This window comes from Diabrotica virgifera, chromosome 10, assembly GCF_917563875.1.
Source record: "Diabrotica virgifera virgifera chromosome 10, PGI_DIABVI_V3a".
Classification (NCBI taxonomy): domain Eukaryota; kingdom Metazoa; phylum Arthropoda; class Insecta; order Coleoptera; family Chrysomelidae; genus Diabrotica; species Diabrotica virgifera.
This window is the reverse complement of record NC_065452.1, coordinates 127,483,273-127,507,441: the sequence shown is the minus strand read 5'-3', so window position 1 is coordinate 127,507,441 and position 24,169 is coordinate 127,483,273. Positions and strand designations below refer to the sequence as shown.

Genomic DNA, 24,169 nt, shown 5'->3' with positions numbered 1-24,169 from the left:
ATTATAATGTATGGAAACCACTTAATTGTTTTTGTCATGTGTGTGTCATTATTTTAGAAAATTATAAAAACGCTAGGATACGTCAACTTTCAAATTCAACTATGGACTATTTAAACATAAATTTGAATATACAGGGTGATTCACTCAAGTCTATCATAGTCCATTATCTTTAATTTTAATTAAACACCCTGTAGATTTTTGTTTTTAGAAGCTGCTTAACAACCTCATCTCAAAAATGTGTTTTATGTAGGGTCTATTATGAATAATGCAATGTGAAATTTTGAAATTATGTATAATTTTCGTCAATATTAATCACATAAAACTTTGAAATTAATAATTCAGGAATCACACTTTAAATAAGGGTATTATTTTTTTTTAAATATCTATAAATTTTCTAAACTAAGTAGGTATCAATATAGTGGGATTTGTATTTAATGCTTTTTATTTAAAGACATTTTTAAATAATTTGAAAATTTGCGTATTTAAAACATTAATGAATACCTACTGCAGAAAACGATTTCAGAAAACATACATGATTTATGAACATGTAGTTCCCTCTGCAACCTATTAATCCCATCTGTATCTTTTTATCTTTTGTTGTGGAGAAAGGTCCAGCTAATTATTGCAAACACATGTTACTGTGCTTCATCTGTGTTACAAATTTTAAGATTTTTTCACTTGAATATGTACTATTGTCCAGTTGTCGGAACATGAGCGGAGCGTGAGGGTGCAACATATACAATTCAGGGGTCTATGTAAAACATAAAAGATATTCCGTAGTTTTTTTTCATTTAAGTTAAAAAGGAATGTTACGTAACGCGCTGTTCGAACCCCCCTCCTCCCCATGTAACGCGCCGTAACGTTTTACAAGACCCCCCTCCCCCCAAGCTGCGTTACGTAATACTTAAACGCCCCCTAGTGTATGTATACAATACATTATAATTAGTTTTCACCTCCTTAATAAAATTTTTCTTTAATGATTTTCCTTGAGTTTTTCCAAATACATGGTATTTGCTAATTGGTTTTTCTAATGCATTAAATAATCTGTGTCACTTGGAAATTTCTCTACTAAATCCTGTCATTTGCTTGCTTAATCTAAAAAAAATAGTTCTGAAACTATTTTCGGGTGTCATTTCTATATTACGTACGAAATTCGAGTCAAATTTTCAATTAAGAGTGGTTTATTCCCATTAAAGACGGATTTTTGAACAATATCCACAGATAATGAACAACATAACTCCAGGATTTGCATCTTTGTGAAGTTCTTTTCTTGTTTTTCTATGGTTCTAAGTTCCAAGGTAGTTTCCCTTATTAAAAACATTTCCTCAAGACCCCAAATGAGGAAAATATAATCATTATGGGTGGAATTTGTATTGGTTTAGTTCCGTGTAGACTGCCGAAGCGGAAATCGAAACATAAATAATAAACTTAATTTCAAAGTAAAATTGTGGCTTTTTCACAACAAGAATAGTAAATTGCATGAAGAGATGCCAGAAGAAAGATAATTAAGATGCCACAAGAAAATAGCTTCAGAATAATATTAAGAAACCGGTATGGGCCTAGCGTCATTCAAAATTGTAGGAGATTAGAAATTATATAGGAAAAACCGGCGCATTGTGGAAATTCGATAAAAATTTTGCTTATTCCTAAAAAAAATAGTAAATTGCATTAAGATGCCACTTAACACTTCTTGGAGTTACTGATGTGTTCGCAGTGTATATGGTATACAGAAAGAGTGACAGTGCTCCTCCCTGCGTCACTCCAGCTTCTAACATTCCGAATTCAGACAGGACGTGTCCTATCTGAACTATTGGCTAGGTACGATGACGACAGAAGGCATGTCATTGCGTTGCAGTATTCAAGTTAGCTCATTTTGTGGATGAGTTCTTCGTGCCACATTTGTCAAATGTAGAGATTGCAATCCAGCAGCATTTTCAATCCAGCTGGATTTTTGCAAGATTTGGCTGAATTCAGCTCGATCCAGCAAAATGTGGAATCAAAATAAAAACACGATTTCAATGTTTTTTTTGTCTGTATGCTAAATTTTTAAACAACAGAAACATGAATTATTTAGTTTTTGAAAGTGATACTTTAAAAACATTGGCCTTACCTACTTCGCACAGAACTGCACATATAGCCGGTTGCGGAGAAAGCCCTTCCGTCCTCTTTTCTGGTCGGTTTTAGGTCATCAAATAGTCATAGACCATTGACAAACGATCGCCTTTCACTCCTTCGGTCTCATAAACCGCCATTTCCTTTTCCAAAATCTTTTCGTAATTTTTTTGAGACGTTATGTTTTCTCTTTCTCGTTTCAATTCAATCTCAAATTTTTGTTCGAAAGTAAAATTCACGGGCTCCGGTTAGTTGGCCCATCTTCTTCCATTATATCTTGCACTGATTCCACAGTTACTTGTTTATTTATACGAATCAACAAATTTTTCATCTCTTGTCGCATTGTATTCTTTTTCGGCATGGGGAAGTAACCAGGATTTTGTCAATACACTAATGTACCTGTAATATCAGGCCGATGCCACATTATGCGTTTTGACCGGATGCGGTGAAAACGCATCCGTTTCCAACGCAACCGGACCGACCTGTCACACTATGCGTTTAGTCTGGTGCAGTTTGTAAGCGCGTACCGATGACTCAAAACGCATCCGTTTCCAACGCAACCGGACCCATCTGTCACACTATGCGTTTTCACCGGATGCGGCGGAAACGCATCCGGTCAAAACACATAATGTGGCATCGGCCTCAGAGAGGCGCCGTTCCGTGATTATTTTGCGTAGTGCTTCCGATAGATCGACATTAAGGCTAGAGTCCTGGCTATTTAGTTTGTCAAGACAAATTTCATGATTGTGTCGGCCGTTGACAAAGTGCTAAAGTCTATTTTGTAAAGAGCTTCTACAGCCGGTTAAAAGTGGCGATTAACTCATTGATTATTGACCACACGCCAGCAGAGAATTTTATCGCAGAATCAATGTATATCAACGCTTCATCTATTCAAACTTTTAAGCTATAGAAACTTTCCAGCATACTGAACTACTGCCAGCGCGATAGAATGGCAAGTTGCCGACTCACGGCTTTGAATAAAGAGGCTAATAAAGACATTAAGTAACTTATTTCGAATTTGACACGTTTGCGGATCCATGCTGCTGGATCCAGTATGTAAAAAAAAGCGCTGGATCCAGTTGGATTGCTGGATGCTGGATCCAGCAATTGAAATCTCTAGTCAAATGCCTTACTGACGTCTAGGAATACAGTAGGAGCGTATTTCTTCTGCGTGAGTCCACCTGTGATGTATTCGGTTAATCTTGTCATTTGTAGCTCGCTGGAGTGTTCCGTTCTGAAACTAGATTGTGCTTCTGGTATCATACATACCTATTATTTCAGACTCTTCTTTTAACCTAGCTAGTGTTAGTCTTTCTGAAAAATTGCTTATTGAAAATATAATAGACAACAACTGAAACTTGCCAAACATTTCGTTGGGTCACCAATTTCGAGATTGTGTTCTTCATTTAACAATTTGTAGTTCTTACTTTTTGACTTTGTTTGAGGTCAAATATTTTGTAAACCCCTCGTATCAAATTTACATACAATTTAATTGTAGTTTTTTGAACTTCCATTAGTTAATGAAAATTTTATTGGTTCAACATAATTAAGTAAAATCAGAACCCCCCAGCGATACACATGTCATGTTCTGTATCACGAAATATTAAGTTGAGGTCCATATATACTGCATAGTGAATAGTAAGTGTAAACCAGCGTTTTTATAAAATGACCTTGACTAGCAACGATGTTGAGAAGCCGGTTAAAAATTTGTCACTGTTGCCACTGCGGAAATAAATAAATTTTAAGTCTAAAAAAACTTTCTACCATTCTCTAGGATGGCTACATCATTAAGCCCTTTCATAGCTTTACAATATACAGGGTGTCCCGAAAAGATTGGTCATAAATTATACCACAGATTCTGGGGTCAAAAATAGGTTGATTGAACCTCACTTACGTATACCTATACAATATAGTGCACACACAAAAAAGTTACAGTCCTTTGAAGTTACAAAATAAAAATCAATTTTTGTTTCATATATCGAAAACTCTCTCTATCGAGATTTTTCATTGAAAATGGACATGTGGCATTCTTATGGCAGCAGCATCTTAAATAAAAATTAAAGTGAAATTTGTGTACCCCATACAAATTTTATGGGGGTTTTGTTCCCTTAAACCCCCCCAAACTTTTGTGTACGCTCCAATTTAATTATTATTGTGGCACCATTAGTTAAACACTGTTTTTAAAACATTTTTGCCTCTTAAGACTTTTTCGATAAGCCAGTGTTTATCGAGATATTTTGAATATTTATCGAATCCACCACATTTGTATATGGTTAAGTACGATTATAGAGACCTGTTAATAATCTGAAAATGTATTTTTATAATTTACATTTTTAGGTATATTTTGAAAAAGAAGCCACATCTCGATAAAAGGTGACTTATCAAAAAAACACTAAGAGGCAAAAAAGTTTTAAAAACACTGTATTTAACTAATGGTGCCACAATAATAGTTTTAATTGGAACGTACACAAACATTTGGGGGGTTTAAAGGAACAAAACTCCCATACAATTTTTGTGTAAATATATTAAAAGCTGCATGTCGATAAAAACTAGCTTATCGAAAAAATACTAAGAGGCAAACAAGTTTAAAAAACGTTGTGTTTAACTAATGTTACCACAATAATGAATTAATTGGAACGTACACAAAAGTTTGGGGGGTTTAAGCGATCAAAACCCCCATAAAATTTTTTTGGGGTGGACAAATCTCACTATAATTTTGTTTTGTCATAAGAATGATAATCTATAATCCTGTCAAAAAATCTTTAATCATCATCATCATCATTCTCTTTGCCTTATCCCTATGCGGGGTCGGCTTCCCTAATTGCATTTCTCCACACAATTCTATCTTCGGTCATATCAATATTAATCCCCTTTACCAACATGTTCTGCCTAATCGTCTCCCCCACGTCTTCCTTGGTCTTCCTCTCCTACTCCTTTCAGGAATCTGCACTTCAGCTACTCTTCGTATTGGATGATTAACGTCTCGACGTTAAACATGACCAAACCATCTCAACCTATGCTCTCTCATTTTGGCATCAATTGGTGCCACACCTAGACTTCCCCTAATATACTTATTTTTAATTTTATCCGTTCTTGTCACTCCACTCATCCATCTGCATTCTCATCTCCGCCACATGCATTCGTTGTTCCTCTTTCTTTTTCACTGCCCAACATTCAGTTCCGTACATCATAGCCGGTCTTATGGCTGTTTTATAGAATTTTCCTTTCAGCTTCATTGGAACTTTTCTGTCACACATCACACCACTCGCTTCCTTCCACTTCATCCATCCAGCCCTAATTCTACTGCATGCATCTCCATCTATTTCTCCATTACTCTGTAATACCGATCCCAGGTACTTAAAACTATTGCTTTTTACAATCAGTTCACCATCCAAAGATACCATTTTATTTGTAGTAACTCCATCTTTAAATGAACATTCCAAATACTCTGTCTTTGTCCTACTAAGTTTTAAACCTTTTTCCTCCAGAGCTCGTGTCCACTGTTGCAGTTTTGTTCTAAGTCTCTTTCACTATTTCCTACTAACACGACATCATCAGCACACATTAAGCACCATGGAATGTTACCCTGTAGTTTCGCTGTTATCTGGTCCAAAACTAATGAGAATAATTACGGACTAAGCACCGAGCCTTGGTGCAATCGTACTTTCACATGAAATTTATCAGTCTCTCCCACACCTGTCATAACACTAGTCGTTAATCCCTCATACATATCCCTCACAATCTTTACATATGCACCAGGGACTCCTTTCTTATTGAGTGCACACCACAGAATCTGTCGAGGTACTCTATCATATGCTTTCTCAAAATCAATGAATACCATAATGAGCGTTTGTTTCTTTACTCCTGTATTTTTCTATCAACTACCTTATAATGAAAATTGCGTCTGTTGTTGATCTGCCCTGCATAAAGCCAAATTGATTTTCGGATATGTCGGTCTCTTCACGTATCCGTCTATCAATTACTCTCTCCCATATTTTCATGGTATGGCTAAGCAGTTTTATAGCCCTGTAGTTTGTACACTGCTGTATATCTCCCTTGTTTTTGTAGACAGGTACTAATATACTGCTTCTCCATTCGTCTGGCATTTGTCCAACTTCCATAATTCTATTAAATAAACCTGCTAGCCACCTTGTTCCTGTCTCTCCCAATGCTTTCCATACTTCCCTAGGAATATCATCTGGTCCTACCGCTTTTCCTTTCTTTATTTTTTGAAGCGCTTGAGCCACTTCCTTGTTTGTTATTTTGGTGACCATTGCTGCTACTGTCTCCGTTGACTCCACAGGCTGTCTGTCAAATTCTTCATTTAATAAGCTGTCAAAGTACTTTCTCCATCTCTTTTTGACATCCTTTTCGTGAACTAGTATTTTATTATTTTCATCTCGGATACACCTAATCTGATTAAAATCTTTTGCTTTCTTTGCTCTCTGTTTGGCTATTTTATATATCTTCGTTTCGCCTTCCCTGGTATCAAGTTGATCGTATAGGTTTGAATACGCTTCTGCTTTAGCTTTTGCTACTGCTACTTTCGCTTCCTTTTTCGCGACCATATAGTTTTGAAGATCTGTGTTGGATCTGGTTTCTTGCCACTTTTTATATAATTTTCCCTTCTCTTTTATTTTTCCTTGAACTTCGTTTGACCACCACCAAGTCTCTTTATCCTCAAACTTTTTTCCTGACGTTTTCCCCAGTATTTCAATAGCAGTTTCTCTAATCCTACTGGCCATTTTTCTCCAAATTGTAGTAGGGCTTCCTTTCATGTTCCAACATATTTTCTCTACTATTCATTCCCTGAATAGACCTTCTTTCTCATCTTTTAGCATCCACCACTTGATTTTTTTTGGTGCTCTCCGATATTTTGGTTTTTCACTTTTTACTTCGATGTCCAGAACAAGCAGCTTATGTTGTTGGCTTACTGTCTCACTAACTATTACCTTGCAGCCCTTGCATTCACGTATGTCTTCTTTCCTGTTCATGAAATAGTCCATTTGGGATTGATGTTGTCCACTTTTGTACGTATTTAGTTGAGTTTCTCTCTTTTTAAAGAATGTGTTAACAATCGCCATATCTAGTGCTGTTGCTAATTCAAGCATATCATCTCCAGCTTCATTTGTAGTTCCAAAGCCCAATCCCCCATGTATTGCTTCGTATCCTGCCTTGGCTTGGCCCACATGTGCATTGAAATCACCTCCTATATAACTTTCTCCTCTGCTGGAATATCACTCAGTACGTCTCCTAATTGATCATATAAAGCTCTTCTCTCATTCTCACCCAGACCTGTTTGGGGAGCATACACACACACACACAACATTCAATACCTCTTCACATCATTCTATCACTCGTTCTTACAACTTCTACTACATTATCTTTCATTTCACTATCAGCAATTATACCAACTCCATTTCTAGTGTTACTACTCCCTGCATACCACAATTTGTATCCTTCACCTAGTTCTTTTGCCCTTTGTCCTTTCCACCTAGTTTCTTGAATGCAAGCAATTTGAACTCTCCTTCGTTTGAGCGCATCCACTAACTCCAGACTCTTACCTGTAAGACTACCAAGATTCCACGACCCTATTCTGATTTTTCTAACCTGCAATGGTGTTCCTCCTGAGATAGTCGTCACCCGGAAATCCGAACGGAGGCTCATTTTACTTCCGGCACATTTTACCTCAGGAGATGCCATCATTTCAGTATAAGTTTTTTTTTATATCATTGGAGAAGATCTTTTCATTATTATGGCCTGAAAAGATTTTGTTTGGGTATTTATTTGATGCCTGAATGCCTTTTCTACCAGCACCGTACCCTGCCCTGCACGTTTAGCCAATACACCACCAATGCAGCCAAAGTGCAGTATTACCCCACACCCGCCTGCATTTTTCTGTATAGGCCAGGATCCCTACTGTAAGGACTGCCCTATAAGCCAATGTATTGTTGCCCGTATCCCGCCACTAGGAGGCACGTACTTTATTCGGGACACAATAAAAAATCTTTAATAGTTTTCAATATATTGAAAAAAAATCGATTTTCATTTTGTACTTCAAAAGGCTGTAACTTTTTTTATGAACACATTTGTACTAAGGTAAGTTAGGTTCAATCGAACTATTTTTGACTCCAGAATGTGTGGTATAATTTATGACCAATCTTTTCGGGACACCCTGTATAACAGTTCATAGCCAAAACCGGTAAAAAGCAGCTTCGATACTACTATACTAAATTTACAATCAAGATGCAGTAGAAATAAATAAACTAAGACAGGTTAAATGCTACTAGGTAGGAGCACTCCCGAATGATAATTTACAATGTATAAACTTTGGAAATCATGATTTGGGATTTACAATGTATGTATATACATTGTAAATTACGAATCAGGAGTGCTCCTAGCTCCTAGTAGCATTTAACGTTTCTTAGTTTGTAACCAGTTCAGTTTATACATAGTGTTGAGTAGTGTTATTGGTCTATAATTGTTCAGATCACAGTTGTCTCCGTTTTTAAATAGTAACACTGTTATTGCTTCATTTCACTCTCTTACATAACTGGTATGGTAACTATTTACTATACATTTATTGATCAATTCACCAATTGATTTTCACTCCAAAGTCTGTATCTTGCAAAGCCTGTTTGAAAATTATGTTTATATTAATGATAAATTAAGGATATTTTTACCTACCGATAATTAGTTTAAATACAGCTTAAATATCATATTTACATTTCAAATAAACTCCTTAATTTGTGCGTTTGGTCTAAAAATAGCCCGGTTCCAATTTTGCATCTCGTTGTATTCAATTTTAGGATACAATAAAGTAAAAAATTGTAAATTGTTGTCGGAGTCAATAACATTTTATATAATTATTGTTTACATATATTCAGTTAATTATACATCCTGCGAATTATATATAATGAATAATAATAATAATAATAACATCAACAGTAAAAGACCAGAACTGACGGAAATTTTAGTGATCTTATCGTTTTAATTTTCCATATTTTTGAGAGTTTTATCTCACGATCTTATCAATGTGGGAATTAGTATTGATATAGATATCTTTAATGATAATCAATGTTTTTTCGTGACTTACTTGTTTGATAAATGAAGTGAAGAAGTGACATGTCTGGAGTATTTCAGTGAATATGTACATATTCTTCTTTCTTCCCTTTTTCCTGGAAGCCCTCTGTTGGAAACCAGTCGCACTGCTGCCAATTAACGTATTGTATATTTATTGAAACAGTTACACAAACAATCGAAAAATGCTACGAACACAACATAGAACTCTATATCCTCTTCGTAGACTTCAGACAAGCCTTTGACTGTATAAGAAGAAATAAATTATTTATTGAAATGAAAAATCAAGATATATCAGCAAAATTAATCAGATTAACAAAAATGACCAAGGATGGATCTCGAGCTAAAGTAACAACAGAAGAAGGTAGCACAAAATCAATTGCAATAGAAACAGGAGTGCGACAAGGCGATTCCCTATCAACCACATTATTCAACATAGGAGTAGAAGGAACAGTCAAGGCCAGCAAAATTAAAGGAACACGCCTCAACACAAATACGTAGTTGTATATGCAGATGATTTAGTTCTTATGGGAAGAGACAAGGAAAGATTAAAAGAAGCGGTAACAATCCTGGCAAAAGAAGCACGGAAAACGAAGGAAACTAACGAAGGAAAAACAAAATATCTACTCTGCTCTAGAAGAGAAGATAGCAGGACGAGAGAAATCAAAATAGAAAACTATACTTTTCAAAGAGTTCAACAATTTAAATATTTGGGAGTAATAGTGAATGGCCAGAACAAGAGAAGTGAAGAAGTAACGGAACGAATACTAGCAGGCAACAAAACATACTGGAGATATCATAGGCGTATGAAGGAACTTATCCAGAAATACAAAACTGAAAATAGGTATACAGAGTTGCAATCAGACCAGTAGTTACGTACGCAGCTGAAACAATGTGCCTCACGGAAAAAGATGAAGAAAAATTGAGAATAATTAGAAAGGAAAATCCTCAGACGGATTATGGTCCCGATAAGAATGGACAACAGAGAAATGAGAAGAAGAATGAACCATGAACTAAGAGACATAATGAAGGGAGAAGATATAGTTAGATTTATTAAAGCACAGAGGCTGAGATGGCTGGGACACATAGAGAGAAGGAAAAACGACCTACGGATTAAGAAGATCATCAGATGGAAACCAGAAACTGAAAGACCAAGGGGAAGACCCAGAGAGAGATGGGAGGACAGTTCATGAGAGATATGAAAATTCTGGAAGTGAGAAACTGGAGGGAACTATGCGCAAATAGAAATGAGTCGAAGAAAATTATAACGAAAGCCAAGTCATACAACAAACTTTGACAACACACAAGTGGAATGCGGAGTGATTCACCGCAATAAGCGAGTATTAGAGAGCTCTAAGTAAGAGCGGCAAACATTCCACCCAGAATGAAAAGCCCTGATGATGATGATATTTATTGAAACACCCCCTTCAATCTATATTTAGGTGTTCCTTAACTGGGCTATGTCCAGTAAAGAAGCCGGTTATGATTCTGAGCTGATTACTACAGTCGGAAAAATGAAAGAATACCCATGAACGAACACATAAAACACGCTGTATTTTCCTGTCACCGTGTCACAAAGAAAATTGTCCAGTGCAAGTACATGTAACAATAATTATTACATGTACTTGCGCTGGCCAATTTTTTGTGTGACACGGTGACAGGAAAATACAGCGTGTTTTATATGTTCTTTCATGGGTATTCTTTCATTTTTCCTACTGTATGTGTTTTCCGCAGTACTTCAGTACCATTAACGTATGTCTTTTTGGCACTCAAGACCGACTCAGGACCGAAGTATTTTGTAGCTGACCATCTTCCCTCTTATATTTAGCATCTTTCCTCTTATATTTTAATATTACAGTGCTATTCTCCACACCGATAGCTTTCATATCTCCTTCTATGTATATTATCTCGCCACCGGAAGTGAGGGTGTCCACGTGGTCTACTTCCAGTTGGTACTTCTGCCCATACCAGCATCACTGTTCTTTCGTCAGAATGTTTTCTGAGGTGTCCTGTCCATTGTAGTCTTCTGGACTTCATTTCTTTTATTGTGTTGGCGTCTGGGTATAGTTCTTCGAGCTCTTTAGTTCTTTTCCTACATTGTCCTGTTGCGTTCCTTAGGATTTTTTATTTCCAAAACACGTAGTCTCTCTTCGTTGCCTTTGTTATCGTCCACGTTTCGCTGCCATATATCACTACGGGTAATATGATTGTTTTATAGACTTGTATCTTCGTACGTCTTGATGCATTACGTTGGCTTGATGTCAAACATTAATTCGCAATTTTTTGCATTGGCTTTTGAATGCAGCTTTTTTAAAGCATTGCAAAATTATCGATGGAAATTTTTTAATAAATCTATCGAATCAGGAGGGCATGAGCATAAAATTAAGTCGTAAATGTTGGTTCTAGAAAAGGAAAATTACCGAAAAGGTACCATAGTCAAAAGTGTGCATTGAAACTTTATTGCGCTTTTTATAGCTTATTGAACAATTCGAGTGAGTAGGTATGATTACCTTCTATTTTAAATTCAAATATCAAAAATAGCATTTTAATGACTACACTGCTCCATTGTTTATAGTGAAACAACCAGTATATCGCAAATTGGATTTGTAATTACATTTTGTTTTCCTTTTTTTTTCTAAATACTGGTTAATATTCCTTGATAAATCAAATAGTTTGGTGACTCATATCTTTTCAAATATCGTGTTGGATGAAACAGTTTTTTTTCTAAAAATGAATAAACATTTTCATTCAGGTGCAAATCGAAAACAATGCCGTTTTATATTTCAGTTCGTTCAGTAACCGGTTTCAAGACTTTTTAGTTTATCATCAGAGGATGCATATGAACCATCTAAAATAATTCAGGCTCACTAGCCCCGGATTGCAACTAACGAAATGGCAGGGGTGTCTAAGCGACATCTACTAGAAACAAGTCAATTAGTTCTTCTTTTTTTATTATTTCATCCGCGATCAGGTTAAGCAATAGAGGACTCAGGGAATCCCCCTGTCTTATCCCATTGCCAGCTTCAATAGGATCAGTTAGTTCTTCTAGTATAGTAACACCAACGTCTATTTTTGGCCAACTTGCCGATGGGTTGAAAGATACCTGATGAGAAGTGTCCCCAATACTTGCTCGTCTCCTTGGGTCTTCCATATCTGGATTACTTTTACATCTCGATTATGTAGCATTTTTTCTAAGTGACCAAGCCAGCTTAGTCTTTGTGATTTTCAAAATCTAACAATATCTGCGCTCTGCATTAGTTTTTCCAGCTCGTAGTTCATTTTAATTCTCCACGAACCATCGCTGCAATGGGTTGGTCCAAATATCTTCCTTAGTATTTTGCGCTCAAATATTTTCAGTTGATTTTCATCAATGGTTGAGAGGGTCCACGTTTCACATCCATATATCGATGGTGAAAGTTCCGAACCTCCTATGTCAATTTTTGGATATTTTGTTTTGTTGCCCTAAAATTAAAGAGAAATATTATGTAGTTTGACTGTTTACAAGCTCCTATGTCGTTAATTCATGTATGGCCATCTATAAGCCAATTAATGAAATAACGACATAGGAGCTATAAATAGTAAAAATACATATTTTTGCTTAACGACGTTCTACATACACCTTCGGCAAAGAATAAAAGGATTTGCATGAAATTTTAGTATGTTAGAGTTTACTTAAAAAAACTAAGACTTGATTTTTTAAAAATTGTTTTACCGTGCCGTTTAATTACTATTAAGGTTCAAAGTTAAGTTTTAACATGGGCTATTATGGGAATTCTTAAAAAGTTAATAACTTTTGACCCAAATTTACGATTTTTAATTATTTGTGCTTAAATTAAAGGTTTTTTTGTAAGAAATAACATATTAAAAAATGAGGATTGTTTACCGTACCATTATTAAATAAAAGTGAAAATACTGTTTCGCTTGCATATAAGTTTCCCCCCCTTTCCTCTGAGAGGCATACCCCGCAACGAAGGTGTAGAACGTCGTTAATTTAGGGTAACAAAACAAAATAGCCAAAAATTGACATAGGATGTTGGGAACTTTCACCATCGATATGATCGTTGGTCTAATTTGTTTTGTAGATTCTAAGCTTAGACTCACGATTCAGTAACTTACTTTTAATTAAAAAGTAAGAACTAAAAAAGGATACCAAATGGGAGAAAAACAACTTAAAATAATCTGCTATGCAGAACTAATCTCTCAAAGAGAAGATGATTTACAACGTATGCTGCACCAATTTAACATAACCGCCAGAAACTTTAACATGTTAATTTCCTCAAAAAAGACAAAATGCATAGTTATAACAGCAGATGCAATAAGATGTAAATTGGAGCTGGAAGTTCAGATAATAGAACAAGTGATGGAGTTTAAATACCTAGGCATCACACTATCTAGCTACGGAAGGCTCGAAACAGAAGGTGAAAGATCAAGCGAATAGAGCAAACAAAGCCGCAGGTTGCCTGAATGACACAATATGGAGAAATAAAAATATCAGAAAAGAAACGAAAGGCAGAATTTACAAAACAGTGATCAGACCAATAATGACATACGCGGCAGAAACACGACCCGACACAGAGAGGACAAAAAGATTGCTCGAAACAGCGGAGATGAAAACCCTTCGAAAAATCGATGGTAAGACTCTATGGGACAGAGCTAGAAGTACAGATATACGACGGAGATGCAAGGTGGATAACATTAATAACTGGGTAGGAAACAAGAATAGAATGGAATGACCACATAAGCCGAATGACAACAAATAGCGTAGTCAGGACAGCGAGAGACGGTTCCCCAATAGGAAGACGATCAGTGGGAAGACCACGAAAACGATGGAACGACAACTTACTAGAGGCACATTGAAAAAACAGACAGTCATGTCTATACAAAAAGAAAAAGAAGACTTTTAATTAAGTCTTTGTATGCATAAAAGGTTCTGTGCTTGTATTTCTTGACTGGTGTTGTTGTCATTTATTATTGAGACTAGGTAGGGAAAAGTCAAGGCATATTCGTAGGTATGGTTGTCTACCTTCAGATTCCCATGTTGATTCGACTTTTAGTCGAGGCATTGAAGGATTGAAGTGTCGATTTTTTTGCAGTAAGACGGATTTTAATGCGGATTGGTGCGTTAAATTCGTGAGAATGTCAGTAAATTTTGTGAACTAATGTAATGAATAAGAAATCTCAAATTGCATTTGTGCATAAGAAAAATGCATTTCAAAAATGCATCTCGGTAAATAGTGGGAAAAATTGACTCAATTTTCTTACTCGGTGGTTTTTGGGGTCACTGAAAACGAATATGAGGTCGGCGAGAGTGTGCAGACTACCTGGTGCCTGCATCGGGTGTAATAAACGTCTTCCTCTGGGGTATTATGGTAATTTGTTAAATAATTGGCCCAAACTTGTAACTCGGGGGGTTTTTGGGGTCGCTAAAAATGAATATGAGGTTGGCGAGAGTGTGCAAAGTACCTGGTGCCTGCAGCGGGTGTAATAAACTTCTTCCTCTGGAGTATTATGGTAATTTATCATATAATTAGTTTAAACTCGTTACTCGGGGGTATTTGGTGTAATCTATTTTCTTCGATGTAACTATAGTGATCAAAAAGGGTGGTATTTGCATTATAAACAAACATAAATTTTTATTATTATAATATATTGTATGGTTAAAAAAGTTCATTATACAAAATTTATCGTAATTTATCTTTAAAATTCATTTTCTTCATCATTATCATCTTCTTCATTATTGCCTTCCTCTCTCGAGTCCAATGCAATATTTTGTGCAATCAGAGCCTGCACAATTTTTGGAGGCTAAATGACAAACTAACCCATGCCGCAGTCTGACTTACAATTACAGAATATTAAATTTAGAATGTTTGGAGGACCAGGTGGCTGAGTCATTCTAACTGAAATTAATACATTATTTTGTAATTCCCATCCCCAATCGGTTGGGGTCATGTTATTGTCCTCTCCATGCAGCCAGATTTGTGTTTGTAAATATACCCTTTTTAAATGCTGGGTAATTGCATCAACAGATGAAAGAATTTTTCCAATGACAATCTTTTTATTTTTGGCAATAGCCATTAATTACATTCTGTATCTAGTAATTTTCTCTCAAGGCAAAACCACATCATCCACTTGCGCCTTAATTCAAACTGCTTTAAATGATATGAAATTAGAATTTAGTCGTTGCGATATTTATTTTCAGTGACCCCAAAGACCCCCGAGTAACAAGTTTGGGCCAATTATTTAACAAATTACCAGTTTATAGTTTACATCAGAATTACAGTTTAATAATCCAGAAGAAGATGTTTATTACACCCGCTGCAGGCACCAGGTAGTTTGCAGACTCTCGCCGACCTCATATTCATTTTCAGAGACCCCAAAAACCCCCGAGTAATGAGTTTATGCCAATTATATGATAAATTAGCACAATATTCCAGAGGAAGACGTTTATTACACCAGCTGCAGGCACTAGGTAGTTTGCACACTCTCGCCGACCTCATATTCATTTTCAGCCACCCCAAAAACCCCCGAGTAATGAGTTTAAGCCAATTATATGATAAATTACCATAATACTCCAGAGGAAGACGTTTATTACACCAGCTGCAGGCACCAGGTAGTTTGCACACTCTCGTCGACCTCATATTCGTTTTCAGCGACCCCAAAAACCCCCGAGTAAGAAAATTAAGTCAATTTTTCCCACTATTTACCGAAGTGCATTTTTAAAATGCATTTTTCTTATGCACAAATATTTGAGATTTCTTATTCATTACATTAGTTCACAAAATTTCCTGACATTCTCACGAATCCAACGCACCAAACTGCAATAAAATCCGTCTTACTGCGCCAAAAATCGACAGTAAGGCCTTTTTTTGTGCTTCAATGCCTCGACTATTGTGTAGGAAGTGTAGGTACTCCATATATTTTGTTTTACTTTATTTTCTAAATTATTTACAGTACATATTATATTGTCTATTTGATTTCGCCAATAAAGGATCTTATATGATACATACTTTTCAAATCACTATGCACGGATAAACCATGGTTTAGCATTTTTTTAAAACGTATTAAAACTAGGGGGCCCTATAGCCCAAATTAATATTGCCAAGTATTTTCAGACATTAATTTTTAACGACTGTATTGATTGCACCACACACACTATCGATAAGTTTTTCAAGGCCGTTTGCTAATCTATGTTGTATATTATCGTTGAATTTATTTCAAGACTTTTTACATCTTATCGGAAACACATTTTGTAACTTGTTATTAAACAAATTATCCACTGCTTTATTAGTAATTTTGCTTCTTGAAGCCAGTGCAATCCAAACATATTCACTGCTTCCGCTGAGAGTTCACTTAGTTTTCTCGTTATCATCATTAACATCGTGAAACAAAACACATTTCTAACTTTATCATTCTATTTTCTTCCTATTCTCTTTTGGTACATACTATTTGGTTACTGTTTCATACTTCGTATGTTGGGTACTGGTCTTATATATGTCTGCTGTAGGTATGTACTTCTATGTTTGATGTACTTCTGTAGATTTACTGTGATGTACTTCTATGTTTGATGTATTACTGGTAGATTTGTGGTTTAACAGTTGAGAGAAGTATTCCTTCCAGGTTTTTAGGATATCCTTGTCATCAGTATGTAATAAGCTGTCCGCTGTAGTTTTGAATGCAGTCTCCTGTTCTTGCGTGGTACCCGGGCTTGATATCTGAAACTCCTTTAACCTTCGGATGGCCAAGGTTGGTAAATTTTGACCCCAACGTATGTTTTATTTAATAAATTAAGAAATATTTTAAATTTTAAACTCATTATTTTTTTTATTTAACTTTAATATCATTCTAGACACCCTCATATTTTGTAACAAAAAAAATTCCCTATATTTTACGGAAAAATTTTTTTTTGTAAATTTTGAATTGGAACGTTTGAAAACTTTTTTTTTCTGAATTTGGAGTCAAAGACGAACTCCCATGTTCCAATTTTATATTAAGTAAATACCGTCTATTGTGTGGAATTGTTTGTAAGAAACATTCCAATATTGAAAAAAAAGTTGTTAAATCTGTGGCGATGTAAATTAGTGTGTATTTTAAAATTTCTTTAATTCTATGTTCAGAATGATGATTCCTGGTTTGGTTCAGTGATTAAAATATGTTTTACTAATGTTTATTTATCATTTATTGCTACAATACTAATATCAAAATTACGAATACATTATTTTATTTCTTAAAACAACCTATTTTTTTGCCAATTGTCATTTTTGACTTGGGTCATTTTTTACCCCCGTTGGTCATCCGTGTAACAAAAAAAGGTTGGTCATCGGAAGGTTAAACAATAATTGTCTTACTTGGTTGTTCTTCCGGTTTACTTCTATATCTCTATTTATTTGTTCCTGTTGATCCTTTTTTCCTTTTCATTAGTTTTCTTGTCTCTGTTCTTATATGTTTATACCTTTCACTGTTGTTGTGCGGGGATTTTGTAGCATGTCCCTTCTAGCGATGTTTTTTTTATGGATTTCAGACAATTTTATCGAACCATTGTTTTGTTGTTGTCTTTTTGTGTCATTAGTATTTCATGTAAGACTATTGTCATAGTATAGTTAATTTTGCATTTTCCATGCAGAGTATATGCTGTTATAACCTACTCAGTGTACTCAGTCCATAGGTCCAGCCAGCTGGACAATGTTTACTAATTTATTACACGGTGACTATTTGGGTTGGGCATCGCTGCGTCCTATATTGCAGCACATTGGACTGACTTCCTATTTATCAGTCTAATTTACTTATTTGAAAAATTCGACAACAGCGCCTACCTCGGTAGTTTGTTGTTACATGTGGTGAAACTTTTTAAGTTATGATGGTGGCTCCACAAAATACAGTAAGTTGTAGTGTTTTTCTGTACTTTAAAGTATGTATTGATTGTTTTTAATATATGTTACTTGATGATTGGACGTATTTGTGATAAATATATATTTGAGAATAATTACAACTGCACACGTTAGCGGTCCTCTAAACTTTTTGTCCAGCATTTTGGACATTGGGACTTAGTTAGCCAAATATGTTACCATATTCACATTTTTTAAGTGTAGTTATAGATAGTAAAAGGATATTGATGGAAAGTGCATTGGAGGCTATTTTGACAGATAACGATTCTTTCGTCAGTGAAGATAGCGATAATGATCAAAGGAAATGGATTTAGAGGAATTTAAGCTGTATGTTGGAAGGTCACTAGCTCTAGGAGGTAAGCCTGCAAGTGGGAGACAAGCTAGTGCGTCTATTTCAAGAAAACCGAATACATCTGAAGATGAAGTGCCCATAATTCCTGTAAAAAATCTACAGTATTCCAGTTACCGCCTATAGATGTAAGAAAAACCAGTAATGACCCTTTGCCAATATGCTCTGTCAGCAATAGAAATTCTTATCGCGTTGCCTAAACCTCTTGAATGCACTAAGAAGACGAGATTCTTTTGTACAAAATGCAAAATGTAGATGTGTATTTCTCCTGAACCAGAATTTTTTTTCAGTTTCATACTTAAATTATATGAAAGCTAAGTCCTGATGTCCATTATGCTGGACCTGTCATATATTATGTCTGTCAAATAATTTTTTTATAGTTTTTATAGATTTTTCTTTATTGTTTTCACAAATGAGGAGAGAAAATAGAAAATATTGTTAAAAAAATATAAACTTTTTTCTTGGGGCTGAAGAGGATACTCCTTTGCCTGTGTTTGCGCTATTTGTATAGCCTTTTGCAATTTCTGCTCTGTCTCATCATCTCGCCATATTCCATAATGTTGTTGGCGTATTCTTGTGGATTCTTTGGGACGCTATCCTGGGCCCGGATTACGTACACTCGATACGCATCGTATCCGCCATGTTTTCCCATAAGGCGCTACAGTAAAACATGGCGGATACGATGCGTATCGAGTGTACGTAATCCAAGCCCAGGTTTTTACCTTCGTTTTTATCAAAAAATGATCCGCCCCTCTTAGGTTACGTTCACTACGGAGACCATCGCATGGTATCCTAGCCTAGAGCATAGTATCCTACTCTTCATATTCGTGAATTCTCGCATATAAAATAATGCATTTATTTTACCTGGCGATCGAAACTGTATTATCGATCGCTATATAAAATATATGCATTATTTTGAATGCCAAAATTCACGAATATGAAGAGTAGGATACTATGCTCTAGGCTAGGATACCATGCGATGGTCTCCGTAGTGAACGTAACCTTAGGCTTCTTACTATCTAGGCACTTGCTACCCATCCTGGCATCTACCAGAATATCTTGTGACGCCGTCGTAGATGACTCACGTTTCTTCGTGTATTTTCTTGTGTTTGAACATTATTGATTTCATTAGTAGGTTATGGGAAACATCCATTTTTATTACAGAAAACCAATACTGTACTTTACCCATATTAGAATATAAGTTATATTATATCAATTGAGGGGCTCATTGCCCAATATTTTGAAGAAAATGATGTAGAAGTCACTAGCCTTTCTCTTATTTTGCACGAGAAAGAAAATTCATGAAATCAAAGACTTCTTTCGTCATTTAATGCTTGTTTAAATGTTATCCAGTAAGTCACGCTTCTAGTACTAACAATAAAACTAAAACGAGGACACTAACAAGTGCATTTGAGGCCATAAATTATATCATTTTTTCCGGAACTAATATGTCACCTCTAGTTGTATTCAACTTATTATTATTAAAGTGGGCTCCCTATCTTTTTTAAGTAATAAACATGTAGGGAATAATGAGTAGGCCTACTAATATTATATAATTATTAATAATTTATTTATACGCACAATAGGCCGGTAAGACCTGGACATTTTTATAAAACTTAATCATAAGAATAGCTAATTACAATTATTTTAAACAAAATTATTAATCTACCTCGCTCTAGGTCTACCTCTTCTTTTGGGACCGATTAGTTTTCTGGTCATAACTAGTTTAGGCATTCTGTTCACTGCCATTCTTTCTACATGTCCCAACTATCAGATTCTTTGTGACATTGACGAACCTGAAGATGGTAGGTTCTTTATACAAACAAAGCCATTAATTCGTTGTTAGAAATGTAAAGAAAATGACGTATGGCGCAGAAGATATAATTTTGAATTATACGCAACATACAACGAACCCGACGTCATAACATCCATAAAGATCGGACGTCTGCGCTGGATGGGCCATGTTGAACGGATGTTGGAGACCGAAACACCAAAACATGTAATAAAGCAAAGACCAGTAGGGAGAAGGTCAAAAGGAAGGCCCAAACTTAGATTCATGGAACAAGTGGAACAAGGTCTGAAAACACTTAAGATTACCCACTGGAAGAACAAAGCAAGGAACAAAACAGAATGGCGGAAAATCCTAGAAGAAGCCAGGGCCCAAAAAGGGTTGTCGAGCTACTGATGATGATGTTGGTTCTTATATCCCACCCGTCTTCCGTCCCCCGTGCTCCGAATACGCGTCTCAGTATTTTCCTTTCCCACCTTACCAGAGTATCCTCTTCCTTCTTATTTAATGTCCATGCCTCGCAGACATATGTTACTGTGAGTCTAATTACTGTTTTATATATTCGCAGTTTGCCTTGTCTAGAAACGTATTTTGAGTTCATTAGGGTTCTTAAACTACCAATTTTTTTTCGTTTTGCTATTCTGGCATGGAGCTCCCCTTCCTCTTTTCCATTTTCATCGAATACTACACCCTGGTATTCAAAATAATTGTCCACCCTTTTAAACCTATAGCTTTTACCACCTAAAGACCTCACACTAAAATCTTGTTTTTTTTTCTGTCTCTCCCCTGATCATATACAGGGTGTCCAGAAACTCTACCGACAAACGAAGCCACTAAATTCCTCAGATAATTTTAAGACAATTTAACCCAATTCACCTAGTCCGAAAATGCTTCCTTAGGGTGCGTTCACTACGGAGAGTAGAGGATGGTATCCTAGCCTAGAGCATAGTATCCTACTCTTCATATTCGTGAATTCTCGCATTTAAAATAATGCATTTATTTTACATAGCGATCGATAATATAGTTTCGATCGCCAGGTAAAATAAATACATTATTTTAAATGCGAGAATTCACGAATATGAAGAGTAAGATGCCATGCTCTAGGCTAGGATATACCATCCTTTGGTCTCCGTAGTGAGCAAACCCTAGGGGAGCTAGAGCTCTCTGAAAATGGCGTCTTGTAATTATTTTTTCTTAAATATCTCCAGAACGCTTCTAGTTCGAAAAACGAAGATTGGTACGCGTCTTTATCCTTCCAGAGATAAACCGATTCCATCTATTGCAAATTTCTAGTACCGGTCATAGGCGTCCGTTTTGGGTAGGGCAACGGTTACTTGATCGCATAACTTTTTTGTATATAAATTTTAAGCAATTTTGACTCTGGATTATTAAATTGTGAGGTATTCTAGTACTAAAAAGTACTCTTTCTTTAGTCGATAGAATACACAGTTTTCTAGAAAAATCGATTTGAAAATTTTTCGTTTTTTGAATTCCAAAAAAACTGTCGGTTGTTGTTCCTAACAAATGTGCTTCATAAAAACGCTTTATAATCCATTTATACAAATTAAACGAAACATAATATTATATTTCTTTAAGTTAACATTAATAGAAATCTTCAAATATTATTTCTACGCGTATATAATAAAATATGTCTAGTGGCTGTAATTCCAGTGTGCTCGGCAAAAGGATTCTAAAAAAGAACACACCTACCGCCTAAATATTTCGTATTGTATGTATGAGTATATTATTTTATTCCTTTTTGCTTGAGTTTAAATTTTTTGTGAACCCGATGTCAAATCAGCCCCTATGTTAAGATCTGCACATCAAAGATCGCACACACAGCACGGTTTCAACATTTGCGTATTAGATTTAAATAGAAATGACTTTTATAACTGATCATATTCACGGAACTTATAGAAAACCATCAAAAACAAATAAAAACAATAAAAACAATTATTAAGCCTGAACATATTTACACGTGCAGTTACTAATGCTATATAGTTGAATTTTTTATCTCGTTACATATCACGATTAATTCTTTTTTGCTTTCGTTTCTGCGTACGACTTTTATAAATTACCTTTTTTTAATAACAATTATTTCAATATACATAATTTAAAAGGTGGGAAAGTAAGTTTTCTATAAATTTATAATGAAAATGTTAAAAAAATATTATCGACTTCCGGAACTGATTGCGTCAGTTTGAATTGAATTAAAAAATATATAAAAATATTATATAAAAGTTCAAACAATTAGAAGCCTTGTAGATTATAGATTCAAATGAGTCTGTCTTGATATACCTTCCATTCATGGTCGGAGGTCGAATACAGAATTTCCTTCTCGTTTTTAATTCAAATACCAGTCTATAAAACATAAACACATGATACAGACGTAATAGATGTAAAACGCGTTGCTATCCAAAGAGACAATAGCATAAGACCTATAAAAGTTTTATTCTTTATAAACTGATGTGTGTTCGTTGGAAAATTAATTAACGAAACTATTGAAGGAAATGCACAATAGTCCAGGGCGGATCTGTTTTGAGATGGACGTTGAGAGGTGACTCAAATTTTTTTGCAGAAATTGCTTGAAAATAAATCAAATAATAATATTTGAGTTATCCTCCCTCTCAAAAAGGTCCGGAACATTGTTTAAATAATCAAAATATCAAAAATTGAAGGAAAAATTCGATTTTTTTCTTTGTTTTTTGATTATAACTTTAAAAGTATTCATTTCCGAGAAAAGTTGTACTGACATAAAAGTTGCGTAATTCAATTTACTACAATATAGAATTGGTTACAAATTTAAAAAATAGTAACCCTAGTTGCAAAATAGCAATAATTGCGAAAAAAACATACAAAAACAAGTATTCGCATTTTACGTTTTTCAACCATTTATGCTACACTTAGGAGCTTCATATTTCTCCCTGAAAAACTTTATGATACAGTAAAACAATACTGTAAATTTCATTAAGATCGGTTCAATAGATTTTGCAAAATAAATTTTGCAATACAGATTTCGCAAAAAAAATTCATTTTTTCAAAATGTTACAGGACTGAAAGTAAAGCAGATAGCAAGTTGAATTTTTTTTTTGCTTATAGAAATGTACTCTACCTTTCATTTGCAATTTTCAAAATTAAAATCGATTAATTACCACGGCGTCAGAAAATTTTTGAAATAAACAATAATTTTTGGTGCTACGCGCAGGACAGCTGTGTTCGATTCACACAGGTTGATTTCCACCAAAATTTCTTCTAATCTTTATCTAATATATTACTTTCTTACTCTATATTTTGTTGTATTTTAATATTTTAATTCCACAAAAATCAAACTTATTTTTATTATTGTTTGTGAAATATTGTTTAAACAATTGAATATGTTTAAAAATAATAAACTTTTATTATTTAAGTTAAAATATATGAACAAAGAAAGTTTTTGCTAATAAAAGTGTTATTTCAAAGGATAGAGTATGTGTTTTTATTTTGCAATAAACAAATTTATTTATTTATATCAAAATGTCATAAAAATTAAAATGAATCAATCATTATAAAAGGTCATTGAAATGCCCAATCAGAGCAACCTATCCGCTGTCCTGCGCGTAGCACCAATAATTAATGCTTATTTAAAAAAATTCCTGACGCCGTGGTGTTAAGCGATTTTAATTTTGCAAAATTGCAAATGAATGGTACAGTACACTTCTATGTGCAAAAAAATTTTCAACTTGCTATCTGCTTTATTTTCAGTCCTGTAACATTTTGAAAAAATGAATTTTTTTTACGAAAGCTGGATTGCAAAATTTATGTTGCAAAATCTATTGAACCGATCTTAATGAAATTTACAGTATTGTTTTACTGTATCATAAAATTTTTCAAGGTGAAATATGAAGGTCCTAAGTGTAGCATAAATTGTTGAAAAACGTAAAATGCGAATACTTGTTTTTGTATGTTTTTTTCAAAATT

At 34.9% G+C, this 24,169-nt stretch overlaps 1 protein-coding gene and 1 long non-coding RNA gene across 2 annotated transcripts in view; both read left to right on the top strand.

Annotated features, from left to right (window-relative positions):
- The window catches only part of LOC114340898 (phosphatidylinositol 3-kinase regulatory subunit gamma-like), a 773,815-nt gene that overhangs the window by 487,696 nt on the left and 261,950 nt on the right, over positions 1–24,169 (top strand). The gene's annotated exons all lie outside the window — the stretch shown is intronic.
- LOC126878515 (uncharacterized) overlaps positions 13,500–24,169 on the top strand; it is a 173,497-nt gene continuing 162,827 nt past the window's right edge. Inside the window, exon 1 of the long non-coding RNA XR_007695687.1 lies at positions 13,500–13,610. This is a non-coding gene — a long non-coding RNA (uncharacterized LOC126878515). The remainder of the gene's footprint in view (positions 13,611–24,169) is intronic.